The sequence below is a fragment of the Phocoena phocoena genome, chromosome 7 (assembly GCF_963924675.1).
Source record: "Phocoena phocoena chromosome 7, mPhoPho1.1, whole genome shotgun sequence".
Classification (NCBI taxonomy): Eukaryota; Metazoa; Chordata; class Mammalia; order Artiodactyla; family Phocoenidae; genus Phocoena; species Phocoena phocoena.
The window spans coordinates 90,561,528-90,578,592 of record NC_089225.1 but is presented as its reverse complement, the minus strand read 5'-3'; the positions used below and the strand labels follow the sequence as shown (position 1 = coordinate 90,578,592).

Below are 17,065 nucleotides of genomic sequence, written 5' to 3'. Positions count from 1 at the left end.
TATGCCTTCTTCTAGGAATTTTATGGTTTGAGGTCTTACATTCAAATCTTTAATCCATTTTGAGTTGTTTCTTGTGTGTGGTGGAAGATAGGGGTCTAGTTTCATTCTTTTGCATGTGGATTTTCAGTTTTTCCAATACTATTTATTGAAGAGATTATCTTTTCCCCATTTTATATTCTTGGTGCCTTTGTCATAAATTTATTGACAGTTTATGTGTGGGCTTATTTCTGGATTCTCTAGTCTATTACATGGATCTATGTACCTGTTTTTATACCAATACCATATTGCTTTGATTACTATAGCTTTGTAGTGTAGTTTGAAATTAGAGAGTATGATGCCTCTAGCTTTGTTCTTCTTTCTTAAGATTATGTTTGCTATTCTGGGTCTTTTGTGGTTCCATGTAAATTTTAGAATTGTTTGTTCTATTTCTGTGAAAAATGCCATTGGAATTTTGATTGGGATTGTTATCTTCATCTATGTTTGAATCTGTAGATTGTTTTGGGTAGTGTGGACGTTTTAACAATATTAATTCTAATCCATGAGCGTGCAATATCTTTACATTAATTTGAGTCTTTTTCGATTTCTTCATCAATGTCTTACAGTTTTCAGTAAACAGGTTTTTCACCACCTTGGTTAAATTTATTCCTAGGTATTTTATTCTTTTTACTGTAATTATAAATGGGATTGTTTTCTTAATTTCTCTTTCTGATAATTTATTATTGGTGTATAGAAATACAACTGATTTTTATATATTGATCTTATCTCCTTCAACTTTACTGAATTTGTTGATTAGTTCTACTCTTTTTTTTTTTTTTTTTGTGGAGTCTTTAGTGTTTTCTCTACATGCAGTATTATGTCATCTGCAAATAGAAACAGTTTTAGTTCTTCCTTTCCAATTTAGATTTCTTTTGTTTCTTTGTGTTGCCTAATTGCTGTGGCTCATAATTCCAGTACTATGTTGAATAAAAGTGGCAAGAATGTACGTCCTTTCTTTTTCCTTATCTTGGAGGAAAAGCTTCCAGCTTTTCACAATTGAAAATGATATTAACTGCAGGCTTGTCATATGGGTTTTATTATGTTGAAGTATTCACTCTATACTCAGTTTGGTATAGAGAGGTATGTTCTACACTTTTTTTTTCTGACAGTGCAGAAATGTTTAAGAAGAATAAAAAGACCTACTTAGAGCCAAGACTCAAAACCAACCCTTTGTCACATACCAAATACAGAAAATAATTTTCTATAAAGTTAACATTTTTAGCAAGATGTAGTATAAATAACATTGAAGTTCCTGAGACTAGCCCAGTGAATGATTAATGTGCTCCTCTTGGCCAGCCAGGTCTGGAATAACCTCCTGTGTTCTCTTCTCACAGAAAGATGTCACAGCTACCTCCTTTTAGGTGGGAAGTGTCTTCAATAGTCGAACCCATATCAGAGGACAATCATAGCAGTGCAATGGGTTTCTCTACAAGCAGAGACAAGTGACTTAAAACGTCACAATGGTAGTGTCACCCCCAAAGATTTCTTAGTAGATCCCATGAGGGCAGCCCAGGCCTTCAAGATAATACTTACCTGTGAAGGAGAGTTATGGCCATATGGAAATTGCCCATTGTTTTTCTTCATCAAACATGAGGTTATGTTACTTTCTTTCTTTTTGTGCATTTGGTGCAGCCCCTGCCAAACTAGCTCCCTAGAATGGGGGCTGAGTCAGATGGGGGGCCCTGTCCCCCAGGCAGAGCCTCCTCTCTGCTTCTGTATGACTTCTTCTTCATCCAAATACAGGGAAGTTGCCTGGCAAAAGATGGAGTTTTGCCACCTGCTGTAGAAGGAGGTCTCCAGGCTCAGCTTGTCCAAGAGAGCTGCATGATGTCATCACATTTCCCATGGAGTTTCAGGGCAGCCCAGTCATCCTTCAGGGTCCACTGAAAGTTCACAATATAGAGCATTGACCTCCAGCTAGGAGGCTTAGTCATACCCTAGAGGCAAGGATATATTTTTAGAATCTTTAAGCTGGAACCTAAACACAGGATTGTGTCTGCCTTGCCGCAGTGTTGGTTGCCAACACCGAGTTTGGAGGCTTCCCCAGGGCCCCCTATTCCCAAAGTGAACAGTTGTGTCCCAGAGCTGGGAATCACACTTGTGGCAGACCCAGACTGTCTGGTATCAATGGAGGGCAGTGACAAACTGGGTGTAGAAGGAATGTACCTCAACATAATACAAGAAGAAATCTACTTCCAGACTATGACATAGAAATCCTGCATGAGTTTCTATCCATAGCAGTCTTTCTCAAACTCTTTCAGAAATAGAAGAGGAGGGAACGTTTCCAAACTCATTTAGCAAGGCCAGCATTTCCCTGATCCAAATCCAGACAAGTACGTGACAAGAAAATTGTAGGCTAATATCCCTGGTGAACATAGATGCTAAAATCCTCAACAAAATATTAGCAAAAAAATTCAACAATACATTAAAAGGATCATTCACCATGACCAAGTGAAATTTATTCCAGGGATACAAGGATGGTTCAACATCTACAAATCAATCAATACGATATACCACGTTAATAAAATAAAGGATAAAAATTATACGATAATCTCAATAGATGCAGGAAAAGCATTTGACAGAATTCAACACTGATTCATGAAAAAACTCTCAAAAAACTGAATTCTTTTTAGATGGGCCACTCCCATGGCCTTCTGGTCTGGAGACCTTATTTGAAGTTCTGAGGAAAACAGTTAATACTTAAAATGGAAAGCAATTAAACAGCCTGTAGATTTTACTAAATATGGTTATGAAGTTACAGTATCAAGCAAGTTGGAGGCTAGTGATTATCCCTATCATCCTGGTTTTTTTTTAACTTTTTATTTTATATTGGAGTATAATTGATTAACAATATTGTGATAGTTTCACGTGTACAGCAAAGTGATTTAGTTATACATATACATGTATCTATTCTTTTTCAAATTATTTTCCCATTTAGGTTGTTACATAATATTGAGCAGAATTCCCTGTGCTATATGGTAGGTCCTTGTTGGTTATTCATTTTAAATATAGCAGTATGTACATGTCAATCCCAAACTCCCAATCTGTCCCTCCCTGCCCTTCCCCTCCTATCATCCTGCTTTAAGGAAATCTTGCCATTTGCTCAGCAAAATTATATTTACTTGAGAAATTGAATGAATGCATTTATATTTGTATTTTTCACACAATTACTCTAGGCTTTTACTCATATCAGTTGCTAGAAAGATATAAACATTTTCAAATTATGCAGGTCCCATGTCAGTGCTTTGGGATAATATGAGAGGGCTTTGCACTATTCCAGTATCTTTCATCTGTTCCTGTAAACACGTAAAATTGACTTTTAAAACTGCTCTCTTATGATCGTACAACTCATTAGAGTTCCTGTTGAATTTCTACTCATTTCTGAGACAACAGTTCACCACTAAGCCCTCATGCATAGAATGTGGAACTGTTACTCTTTGTACCCCCATTCTCCTCCACAAGTATGTTTTATTAATTCATTCAATGAGGGAATCATGAATACTGTGTTATAAAGTGTCAACTATATGCCTGGCTCTTAGCTAATCACTAAGGACAGAGTGATCAGGAAGATACGGTCCTGGTCTTTAAGAGAAGGCTGATATTAATTGCAGCTGAGAATGTTAAGTATTCAGCAGCGCAAGGTGCTAGGTAAGAGATTGTCATGAGCACCTGCCTTTGAGTATGTTTGTATGGTGTGTGCGTGTTTGTCCTCTCCAGGGAAGGCTTCTACCAGAAGTAGTGCTTAAATGGATATTTGAGGGATGAATGGAAGTTTGGTAAAGATTAGAGGAGGAGATACTCATAGAAGCTACAGTTAGTACAAGCAGTAACTGATGATGTCCTAGAGTGACATAAAGAAGGTGGAGTAAAAAAGTGAATGAGAATAGGTGTAAGGCCTTCAAAGAATGTCAATTATGTCCTTATAGCCACAGTCTAAATGAGCTTTCTGAGGCAATTACTTTTTCTACGCTTACCTTCCTTCCTATTCTATCTCTATACTCACAATCTGATGCTGGAAAACAATTTGGGTCATTCAGGTAAGAGGCATGGCAAACAGGCTGTTTGCTTGGTTTGCTGAGGGGAGAAATGTCTTCTTTTCAGTCTGGAGTATTGGGTGGGAAACAGCAAACTTATTGACCATTAAGTTTCCCTTACCACCATTTAGTATCTCTAAAAGAAAACAGTGTGCATTTAGTAGGACAAACTCTTGTTATTAAAAAAAATTATGTTGAAAACCAACTTTTAATTTAATATGGGCTATATTGATTTCATTTAGAATCATACTCAATATTTCATTATTCATTAGGAAAGAAGATGTCCAGTACAAAATGATAAATAGATTGAGAGGTTGCAATGAAGCAACCTCTGGATGCTGAAAGTGCAAGATAAATATGCCAGTATGGTTGCTTTCTGGTGAAAGTTCTCTTCCTGGCTTCTTGCAGTCTTTCTTATTGTTCTCTCCTCACATGGTGGAAAGAGAGAGAGGAAGGGCTCTCTCTCTGGTGTGTTTTTTTTTTATAGAATCCCTATTCTAAGGGATCTAATTCTAAGGGATCAGGGCCCCACCCTAATGACCTCATTTAATCTGTTACTTCCTTATACTCCTTATAGGCCTGTGTCCAAATACAGTCACATTGAGGGGTTAGGGCTTCAGCATATGACTACTGGGGAAGGAGAGGCCAATTTGGTCCATAGCACCAATAATAAGTGAAAAAGTCAGAGTTTCAACAAGTTGTTATAATAACAGCTGAACTCTCTGAACCTTTAGTTTCTACTGCATTCCTAAAAGTAAATGGGAAAAAAGTACTTGCTATAGAATATTGGGGAAATATCATAAAATACTCTTTTCTCTAAGGTAGCAGGAAAAATAAAAGTTATAATACATTTTGGGAAAATATATGTAGAGTAGCCATTTTCATAATGACTTTGTAACAGTTTCTTTTGATATCAAAGAAATAGCATATGCACACTAAGATGAAATATGTAATATGCATTTAAAAATGGTTATGTTTAATATCTCAACATACAGTCTGTATTGTTATTAAATAAGGAAAATTTTCATATGCAGAATATACAGAGAATTCATCTAAGTTGAACATTTCAAGTGTCTGTGACAACAATTCTATTTTCATAGAAAGGATTATGAATCTTCATGTAAAGAAATTATGGGGTCAGAAAGTCTCCAGTATAGCACAGATGCTATTAAAGTTAAGAAAATGGAAACATCTAAAATGCTTATTGTATGTTCTGATATACATGTGGATTTAAATTTAATCCAATAAAATACATCAGGAGAGTGTTTTTCTGAGTTAAAAATTATTTTGAAACTCTACTTCCATAGTTTCCTTAAAGTATAAAAGAATGAAAATGAATAAAGTTCCTTAAACTATATATTTAGTTACTTATTGTTTATTTAATTAAGAAATTATGATACAGAAAAATACATATATATATATATATTTCCCTTTAGATAAGCAGTTATCAGCATGTAATGCCAGAAGTGTTATAGTATTGTTCAGAGTGATGCAACTGTTAGTGGCATATTTTGGCAGTTTCTGTTTAAGATGTCTGTCTCCTTCCCTGATAAACTCAGTAAGCAGTAAAGCTCACCTTAGTGTTTTGAATTCTCACTGCCTCCATCCATCCAATAACACTCTCAAGATCTCCATATGAAATCCATGTTTCTCATGTTGCATTTCAAGACTAATGAAGTGTCTTCCTTATCATCATTATTCCTTTCCTCTTCTTCTAAATCTCAATTGTATCCTATTTCAGTATAAGCTCTTGCCTTAGCCATTTTTATATATTTCAAAATTTGTCTCTCCTTTTCCAGGTCTCTTTTCTTCTATGAAATCTTTCTCCAAGATAATTAAGCATATTATATAATATGTTATAGTAGTATGTACCAAGGAGTAAAACCAATGAGAGAGTATCCTGGAATTTTAAATAAGGTGTTATGTGGAAGGCTTCACTGAAAAAGTGACCTTTGAATGAAAGCCTAGAGAAAGAGAAGGAATTAGCCTTGTAGGTAAAAGAGGGAAGCACAATCCAGGCAGAGGGAACAGTGGACGGAGATGCTAAGTCAGAAACATGCCTGGCATGTACAAGAGACTCATCTTTAACCAGTTCTTTTTTCTGTTTTCAAGCTTTGTAAATATTCTTTAAATAAGGGGGATATAGACCGTAAGAGAAGAGATCATATAGCATAAAATAAGCAAATATTTAAATCCTTTCAGGACTTCCCTGGTGGCACAGTGGTTAAGAATCCGCCTGCCAATGCAGGGGATACGGGTTCGAACCCTAGTCCGGGAAGATCCCACATGCCGCGGAGCAACTAAGCCCGTGCGCCACAACTACTAAGCCTGAGCTCTAGAGCCCACAAACCACAACTACTGAGCGCATGTGCCACAACTACTGAAGCCCGCGCGCCTAGAGCACGTGCTCCACAAGAGAAGCCACCGCAATGAGAAGCCTGTGCACTGCAACGAAGAGTAGCCCCCACTTGCCACAATGAGACAAAGCCTGCGTGCAACAACGGAGACCCACTGCAGCCAAAACTAAATAAATAAATAAATCCTTTCATCGAGTAGCTACTTTTTTGCAATATTGTTTACAATAATATATATTAACCTCTGCAACTCAATTTTAAAGAAGTGTATGCTTTTGATTAGTACAGTCTGATTTATTCTTTCACCTAATTGTTTAAATTTCAAAAAAAGGTAAAACTATTCATGAAGTCATATACATTCTAGAAAAGAATGGCAGGATGAAACAAAGGAGCTTACACTTCCTTATATGATACAAAGTTAGGTTCTAGTCTATACTGTTTGAGTAGATGACCTCCTCTGTTAGATAAAATTCTGTCTCCTTTAAGCAGGTAAAATTCTATTCATTTTATAGATGAGATTAGATGTAAAAAGTTCAAGTAACTTGTCCAGATCAGAAAAGTAATAAATTGCAAGACTCAATCTGTCGCATTACAAAGTCTATGCTGTTTTATAACTATGTAATTTGTTTATGACATTATATATAAGCAGTCTTATCCCAAAGAATCCTTAAAAAATGTTTCAGGTCTTAAACTTGTTCTTGTTATCCTATATTTAATATAGCATGAATAACATTAACAAACTTAGATCTGATTCCACTTCAGTTGAAATAATGTTTCATGATTCTTTGCATTCATAACTAATATGTTTTATAGCACATGGTTAAAGACAAATTAACTTCCCTTCTTTCATATATTATCATATGAGAACAGATGCTACTGTTTCAAGTACATAGCATTGTTCACTGGAAAACAAACAGATTATTCCATTAATTGAAAAAGTCTTTTTAGTATAAATCATGATCTACTATCATTGTTCAAATTGACTCCACTGTCTTTTATCTCTTTAATGTGACTGAATCGGCTACATTTCTCTTATTCTAGCTCTTATCACAAGGATTTTTTATGGCAATCTTTTATTCTTGACAAAAGTTTTATTATACCATCACTGATCATTTTAATAGGAAGAGAATGAAAGAATTTGAAGAGATTACTTTTCTAGAATATGTTTACACCCAATTCCATTTTAGAAACTCTTGCAGAAGAGGCATTTATAAATATCACTGTACTTAATTGTACTTATGAAAATCTTATTAAAGAGTTTTTTTCAGTACTTGTCAGAAAAAAAAGCATGGTGAATTGCAAAACATAGTATGCATGATCATGCTACTTATGATTCCTTAAAACTGTAATAAAAGAACTTTTAAGAACAGAACATAGAGATAGTTCATAATGCATGTGGGTGAAAGTATGTGGCATTAGGTATAAGCCATCCTCAGTTATTTGTTTCCTTTTTAATATTTAATGTATAACATAAAATGTTCACTGCCAAATACATGTAGTACCTCATTTAATCCCATGCAATAATTACAAACATAAAACCATTTTATAACTGTATCTAAGTAATTTACTTAAGGACACAGAGTCAGAAGGGCAATCCTAGGATGTGAACCCAGACACTTTGACTTTAGTGGTATCCCTCTCTTAAGCATTATTTGACTACCGCCAATTACCCCTCTCCCTGGCTTGTGTCAGATCCTGTGCTAGGTGCTGGGGTTGCAGTGGTATATACGATAGCTGTGCGATAACTGGCCAGGGTTACATTGACAGCCTGTTACCATAAAGTAGGTCTGTGGAAACAGGACCATATGAAAACTAAATGAATTTACAAATCATTAGTTCAGTGCTGTAACCAACAAACTTATGAGAAGTCAGAACCACTGATTATAAAAATATGAATAAAATTATCATGGGTATGGTAGGAACTCACAAGAGGAAATTCTTTCCCATACATTAGGAGTCTTGAAGAAATTAGAATAGTCTTTCTTTTGGGCTTTAGCAGTAGTATTCATGAAACTCTTTAACAATGGCATTTGACATCAGATTAAAATGTTATATAACCAACTCAGTTTCAAAAAAATTCTAACCACATATTTTGATTTTAAAAAGTGGTTATTGATGTCTTATGAATAAATGTCTATTCTAACTTTTTTATTCATGTTGCTATCAAATTGTTTTTTTAAAATAAGAGAAGACAATGCCATTTGTTATTACTGACATATAATGAGGCTTATGACAAATAAAAACTATGGTATTTGATAACTGAATGGAGTTAGTTTGCAGGCATTGGTTTAAATTTCAACATTTGAGGATTTTTTTGAATTCAGAAGGTAAATGGCACAGTTGTAACTAACTAGATGAAAAATGATAATTTAAAATTAGAACTTGCTTAAAATAATTTATATTTGCATTATAAAGTGATTTCCTGTTGTTGACTGAGAAAGAAATTTCAAAAACCTATAGTTTTTTTCTGCTTTGGCTAGAAATAAAGGTAGAAATACAAATACGGAGACCTGATTTGTGTAAAATTTTACAAATAAATGATATTCTGGGAGAGATAGAAAGTTTTAGAATTGTGTAACCATTGGTTGCTGATGTTATCTCTGGAAGCCAATCATAGATACTTATAGTCAAGGAAGACTTTGATTCACATTTCTTTATCCAAGCACAGCCAAATGGAAAAATCATATATTTGGTTTAGAAACAAAACAGTTAACATTTTGTAAAAAAAAAAAAATTAGAAAGAAAAAAATGATAGAGTCTTTTGCTTCATTTGGAGGACAATTTCTAATTATTAATGTGAAAAAATAATTTACTTTACCAGTAATAGAATCCTTAGTAATTAGAAGGCAAAATACTCCAAAGATGAGATATCATTGTTTGTAAAATCAGTTACTAACTTATTTTGTAAAAATAGAAAAAAAATAGATCTGAATAGATTTTATAGATTGCTTAATTTATGCAAGTTTTAAAACATTAAAACTTGACGTTTTCTGTTGATAATCATTATAATTTTAGAGATTTATGTTTGGCTAACCTTTGATAAATCAGATAATATTTAACTATCCAAAAGGATGAATAATAAAATGAATAATCTTTCAATAATGTGACTGGCCTTTTGAATGTCACTGGTCATTTATTTAGAAAGAATTTCTTACTTTCCCCAAACTAGTTTTTCCATTTCCTGATAGTAGGCAGGATTGGAGATTAAGATAAAGATATCTTTCTGTGACCTGAGTGACATATAAAGTTCAGAAATATCCAGCTGGTTCATTAGTGATTTATTACCTTCTTCCAAACAGATATAAAGTGGAGACTAGATTGAATTAATAACGTGTTTAGGCTCTGAGATTTCAGGACGGATTTTAATTACTAGAGTGTTGTTTTCATGGGTGCCAATGTGGTCTGTGATGTCAAAATGTGCACAATGTGTTCATATTTTCCAAAGTAACAGAGTGGTTTGTTAAAAGTTGTTTAGATCATGTCATTCCTCTTTTCAAAACTTTCCCAGTGCCTTCCATCTCATACACAAAGTCAAAATCTTTGCAGAGGTCTCCAAGTTCCTATGACACCCACACTCCATTATGTTTTTGAGTTCTCTTATTGCCTTTCCTCCTCCTTCACTCACCTCCAGCTGTAGCAGCCTAATCATTGATTTTTGAACGAACCAACCTTGTTTCTGCCTGAAGGTCTTTACTTGCTGCTCCCTTGGTGTGGATTCTGCTTCTCTCTCACACCTGCAAGAATAATTTGCCTCTTGCTTTAGGTTTTTACTCAAATGCTACTTTCCCAGTGAGGCCTTCCCTATGCCACCCTATTTAAAATTTCAACCCATATTCCTCTTCTCTCATTTTTCCTCCTTAGTGTATATTACTATATCATACTATATAATGTGTGGATTTATCTTTTATTTTCACCTATCTCCCTAGATGTAAACTTCTTAAGATCAGGGATTTCTGACTTGCTTGTTCACTTTTGTATCCTCTGTGTCTGGCACATTGGTAGATGCTCAATTAATAATTTATATAAAATTATTTATATAGATAATTTATATAATGAAATAAAATGAATTTCTGTGAATAATTGATATAAAATTAGTGTTTTATTGTTATTAATATTATTAGTATAATTAGCTGGTATACATAAAAAGAGTTTACCAGAAATTAGTCTACATAAAACCAATAATTTTAACTGATATTTTACTTAACTGATCATTCATCTTGTTTTAAAAAATATGCCTGCTCCATGTTTAAGAATCATATTTCTGATATAGATCTAGCCTATAGTGAAATTAGCCTTATTACTATTACCTTATTACATTGATTTATATGGTATTGTTAAGATGAACTTGACTCATATATTTAAATATTTCAGTATCAAAATATATCCTCAGTGCCTAATATGTGTTTAGTATATAGCATAGTATATAGCAGGTCCTGAATACATATTTATTGACTCAATGAATGGATGAATGTAGAAATGATACATGTGAACTTTTGATAAACCAAAGAAAATTAATATCACTGATAAAAACACCACCATTTTAAATAAAATTACATGCTCATTTAAATGAAGAGAGGTATAATGAAGTATTTGTTTAAATGAGTTTACCCACATTTCAAGGCAATTTATAGTACAATTCTAACTTTGGAACCAAATTAATATTCATTTGACAAACATTTCTTGAGTGTTGCTATCATTGTCTAGAAAATAGGATGAATAAGGTTGAGTCTTTCCCTATGATCTTTCTCTTCTCAATCCTCCACTTCTCTCTCTCATACACACACATAAACGCACATATGCAAACTACTCACACATAATAAGTGCCAACAAAACAAAAAGATAATAGGAATGTGTAATAAGGTTATATGATTGTTAACATACGGTACACATGAGAGTTTCACAAAAGAGGCAGACACTCAAATAAACCATTGCTTTCTGGACAGCAAGCCCAAAATATTGGGGGGTACTGTAGGCTGTTCTAGCATAGTGTCAGTGTCATTCCCTTTAGATGAATTTTAAAATATAGAATATGCTTCGGAAACTCCGATTTACTTTTTTAATGAAGGAAATATTTTGGCATAGTTATCTTCAGAATGAAGCAATACTATTATAAAAATATTAGGAATAAAAAGCCAATTTTAGCCAGTTAAAAGTCTTACATGTTTCTCATCATTTCTGAAAATATTTATTGATTAAATCAATAATGAAAAAATCCAACCTGGGTACACCTTATTACAACAATCCAGAATGCCATACAGAGAGGCACAGGCTCTACTTAACATGTTCAGTCAGCCCAAGCTGTGTTAGAATTGGGGCTAAAATAAACACTCCTAAAATGTGTTAAAATATTGTAATATATTTAGAGCAGATTTCATGTAAAGAGGAAAACAGCATGCTCCACTGATTTTTATGTGTTTTTAAAGGTAATTTAACATCGTTATGGTTTCATGCTAATATGTTCATAGGAAAGAGAGAAAATAATCAACAAGTATGGGGTAATTAATCATAAGGGTAAGTTATAAAAGAAGGAAAACTTGGATAATTAAATTTTAAATGAACTTCCTGAATATCTAATTGATGAATTCTGAGAAAAGAGAAATGTATGTATAAGCATCTGAATTTTTGTTAGTTTTCCTTCCAGCTTGAATTCAAAAGAGTTGACATTTTTGCAAATTCTTCCTGGAAATGTATTTGACAAGTGCTACTTTCAAACTCAGAAACAAATACTACCCTACTGACTGATTGATTCCTTGGTCCAGGTTTATAAAATCACTCTGGAACAGACCATATTTAACATGAATCATAGGTTTGTGCGATGCTAATTAATTAGTCATATGATAATAATTAGTTAGCACCCCTCAATTGCTCAAGTGAACATATTTCTTTTTGGATCTTCCTGCAGAAGAAATGCACTATTCTCTTTTTGGAAGAGCATATCAGTAATTCAAAATTAATTTTGAATTTGTTTGCTTCTAACAACAAATTCTTTTTGACCTACAAGTATTGCAAAGTTGATAGCCAGTGGTCTGATTAGCGCTATTATTATATTTATTAGGCAAACACTTTTAAGCCAGACAATCTTCCAAACTCTCTACAAATATTGGCTTATCTAAACCTCACAATAACTCTACAATGTAGGTACTACTACAAACTTTAATTAATACAACTTTCATATTAAGTGGTATTGAAACTTATTCATACTATAAATGAAAATAACCGAGAGTCTTAAAAGTTTTTCCATGTTAACTTTCTGAAAAATTTCACAGAAACCTTCAGATAAAAATTTTCAGGTGAAAAAGATGAAACAGTTTTCTAAAGATACATTTAGAACCAAATACTAGGGAAGACTTTAGCAGTTTTCATATATGACTTTTCCTATTTGTCTACATATTCCTTTTCCCTTATGTCCCTTAAAGAGATTGGTTCATTTGCCACTGAGTGTATCTGTGCAGGTTAATCTCCCCAAGGTGGTATGAAATTAAATAGATCTTTTCTATTTTGTGTAGTGTAGAAGAAAGGAGGCTTTGTTAAACTGAGACCATCATCAGTGTCTGTGGTGAAATTAATGTTCTATAATTATTAGCTACCATGACCTTCTGAAGAATTTTAAACAAGGAAAGTCCAGATAACTGAGCATCTTTAATAAACTTTTTGTTTTGTTAAAAATTCTTCAGTTCCAGTCATCTATTACCTTAACATGTCTGCAAATAGTTTAACTACATGAATTACTATTTGACTCTGTCCTGATGTCAACTAATATTTTTTCTTATTTCACTGGACTAACTATGCTAGGGACATAGCTCAGACTGGCATTCTGTGAATTCTGACCAGTTTTTTGGCCGTCCCTAGAGTCTCTTGGACCAGAAGATCAGTAAATATTCCATATTTTTTTGGTATAAGAAAATCTGAGTTGGTTAGTGCTAATTACTCATCCGTAATAATTTAAAAATTGGAAGTTTCTGGTTGGCACTTTCATGAGCAGCCTTGAGGAACCCTACAAGTCTGAAGTATATCTGATAACTCAGATAAAGCTTGTTTTAAAAGGTAAGCCAGGCTCTCTATAATGCTTTATGGTCTTAGAACTTATCTGCATATACTGGCAGGTAGCTTAAGAAAGCTCTATAGTCTGAATAACTTTGATTTAGGTGGTCTCTCCTCTGTGACCCTAAGAACAAGGCTTATAAGCACGAGAGAATCCAAAGTTTGTTATGTACCCATGTCAAATCTCATTAAATAATTATGTTCTTGGATTTGGGTAACTTGCATAGGCCTGTCAGTATATATATTAAATCTCTAATAAGGTTCATTCATTCATTCAAATTTTAATGTAATATATACTGTGCAATATACTAGAGGTTAAAAAATAATAGAACAATGTGTAGAAAAATAAACAAAATTAAAATAGTTATTTGTGATTAGTAATGAGTTAATAGCTGTAAGTAGTTTGGGGTCACTGGGTAAGGTAAAATTATACAAAAAAATTTTTTTTCTAACACATGCTGGTGAGAATGTGGGGAAATTGGAACCCTTGTGAATTTCTGGTAGGAATGTAAAATATTTTTAGCCATTGTGAAAAACAGTATGGTGATTCCTCAAAAAATTAAACATAGAATTACTGTGTGATCTATCAATTCCACTTCTGGGTATATACCCAAAGAAGTTGAAATCAGGGATTTGAACAGATATTTTTACATTAATGTTCATAGCAACGTTATTCACAATTGCCAGAAGAACATTGATGGATGAATGCATAAACAAAATGTGGTATATGGATTCAACGGAATATTATTCAGTCTTAAAAAGGAATCAAATTCTGACACATGCTAAAACATAGATGAATCTTGAAGACATTATTATGAGTGAAGTAAGCCAGTCACAAAATGACAAATATTACATGATTTGCTTATATGAGGTCCCTAGAATAGTCAAATTCAGAGGCAGAAAATAGAATGGTAGTTGCAGGGGGCTGAGGGGCAGGAAGAATGGGGAGTTGTTGTTTAATTGATACATAGTGTCAGCTTGGGAAGTTGAAAAACTTCTGGAGATGGATGGTGGTGACAATTTCACAACAATGTAAATGTGCTTAACGCCACTTAACTGTACACCAAAAAAATGGTTAAAATGCTAAGTTTTATGTTATGTATATTTTGACACAGTAAAATAGCTTACCTATTAAAAAAATAGAACATTTTCGAAAAGATAATAGTACTATCTTCAATCAGTCACAGTAGTAAAATGGGAATTTTTCCTTTTAATAAGGGCTTTTTTTCTATAAATTAAGCATTCTTTTATGAGTATTCCTTCTATAAGTTAGAACATATATTATTATGATTTGGGTCTATTTGCTGAACTATCATAAGAGTCTTCTTACCAAATGTCTTAACCATTAAGCAACTTCATAGTTTGAGTCTTGAGAACACCTGTCTTAAATAGGTGAAAATAAAAATTTAAAAGTTTATCCATTAAATGTATATTTTCCCACTTAAAATTCTTTTATTATAGTTGAAAGTTTAATAAAAATTTTCAAGTTATAATTTAAAGAACTGAATATGAATTTTAGAGTGTGCTCACTTTTCTATAGACCCTTAGAAAACACTACTTAACTGTATAGTTTCAGAGACTTCAGTAAACATAAATTTCTAACAGCTTTTTATAAAGAGAAATAGTTTTAAACAAACAAAGCAATACAAAATCTGGAATAAAGACACAGTGGCGTCTGTGAAATTGTCAGATTTATTATGGGTAATTTCCCTAAGTACTTCTAGGCCCTATAGACAGAAAACTTAGGTTGAAATCAATGCTCTGTGTTTATGGTACTAGCCATACAATTTTTTTTAACATCTTCATTGGAGTATAATTGCTTTACAATGGTGTGTTAGTTTCTGCTGTATAACAAAGTGAATCAGCTATACATATACATACATCCCCATATCTCCTCCCTCTTGCATCTCCCTCCCACAATCCCTATCCCACCCCCTAAATCAGAAAAAGAAAAACAAATACCATATACTAACACATATATGTGGAATCTAGCTATACAATTTTGGGTGAGATATTTATCAGTGTAAAACCTCAGTTTCGTATATAAAATAATAATGACTTTACTTTTCTCATAGGTGTGTGGTTACTTTCCTCATAGGCGTGTGAGATGACCAAGGTCCACGATCATTTATTCAAAATTCTGAAATCCATAAAGCTTTAAAACTAACAGTTTTTTTTTCTTTTTTTAAGTTGGGTCCAAAATTAATTTAGCAGAAAACCTTACCTAAACTGACTTGAGACAACTTTTAGCCTTTATTGATTCCACTCATTGTGGCTTTTCATATTTTACTGTGAATTATTAAACTTGTTAAATATGGGGTGCTGCTCAACCCAGATGGGGCATGACATAAAATGGTACATGCACTTGAATTACCTAAAATCCTAAACATATCTGGCTCTAAGGAACTGGGGTGAGGGATTGTGCATTTCTATACAGAAAACACTAAATAAAATACTTTGCACATATTCAGCCCTTAACTTAGCTCTTATGATTATTAATTTGGGCACTTGTAAGAACTTGAAGTTAGAAACCACACTATTTCATTTAAGATATGGTCAAAGGAGTCACTTGAATTGATGTAAAATTTGGCAGATCAGTAAACAAGTACTATTACCTAAGGATTAGTGCTTTTATGAGATTTCTGCTTCTTTCCTTACATACAATGTAAAATTGTATTGTATCATTTAAATTTTTCAGGCCAAATTATTACAAACTACTGTATTAAAATTGCTTATATTAGTCTCACCTTTTAAAAGTTGACTTCTATCAAAATAATTTTATTTTTGAATGCATATTTCTGGTTATGCATGATTGATTATCTTACAATTTAAAAAAAAAAAAAAACTTTCCATTTTCTTGCCCTACCCTTACTTCTCAGTTGTGGCATAAAACAATGGACACTGTGACTAGAGGGAATCAGGCATATTCAATTCCTTAGTTCTGGTCAGCTTGTTTCCTGGGTTACTTACAAGATGGGATGTAAACATTTCTGAAATGAGCTCTTGAAATACACTTTTTTTTTTTTTTTTTTTTTGCGGTACGCGGGCCTCTCACTGTTGGGACCTCTCCCGTTGCGGAGCACAGGCTCCGGACGCGCAGGCTCAGCGGCCATGGCTCACGGGCCCAGCCGCTCTGCGGCATGTGGGATCTTACCGATCCGGGGCACGAACCCGTGTTCCCTGCATCGGCAGGCAGACTCTCAGCCACTGCGCCACCAGGGAAGCCCTGAAATACACTTTTTAAATATGATTTTTACAGATGAGATATGGAGAATGTTAAGCATGCATTTGTTTATTTTTATTTTAGAAAGATAATGTTCATGAAAACAATAAGGAACTTATGAATTATGCTTGTATCATATCAAAAATTATGCCTTAGAGAATTTCTGTTATCTACTATAACCACTTCTAATTTTTGCTAAGTTAGGAAGCCTAAAATTATTTTATGAGAACCACAAGTATCTTTTTAAAAGCCATGTTTCATTTAATTAATTTAATATTAAAAATAGCCTTGTTTAAAAATTTGTAAGAAAAGTAGGACTTCTACTGATTTGTTATGTGGCAAACTATTAATAGCAGGCTAAGAAGTAAATATTTTTC

The 17,065-nt window shown here is 33.4% G+C and overlaps 1 pseudogene; it reads right to left on the bottom strand.

The window, feature by feature from the left end:
• Window positions 1–1,631: 1,631 nt before the first annotated feature.
• The window catches only part of LOC136125425 (NAD-dependent protein deacetylase sirtuin-7-like), a 77,656-nt pseudogene continuing 62,222 nt past the window's right edge, over window positions 1,632–17,065 (bottom strand).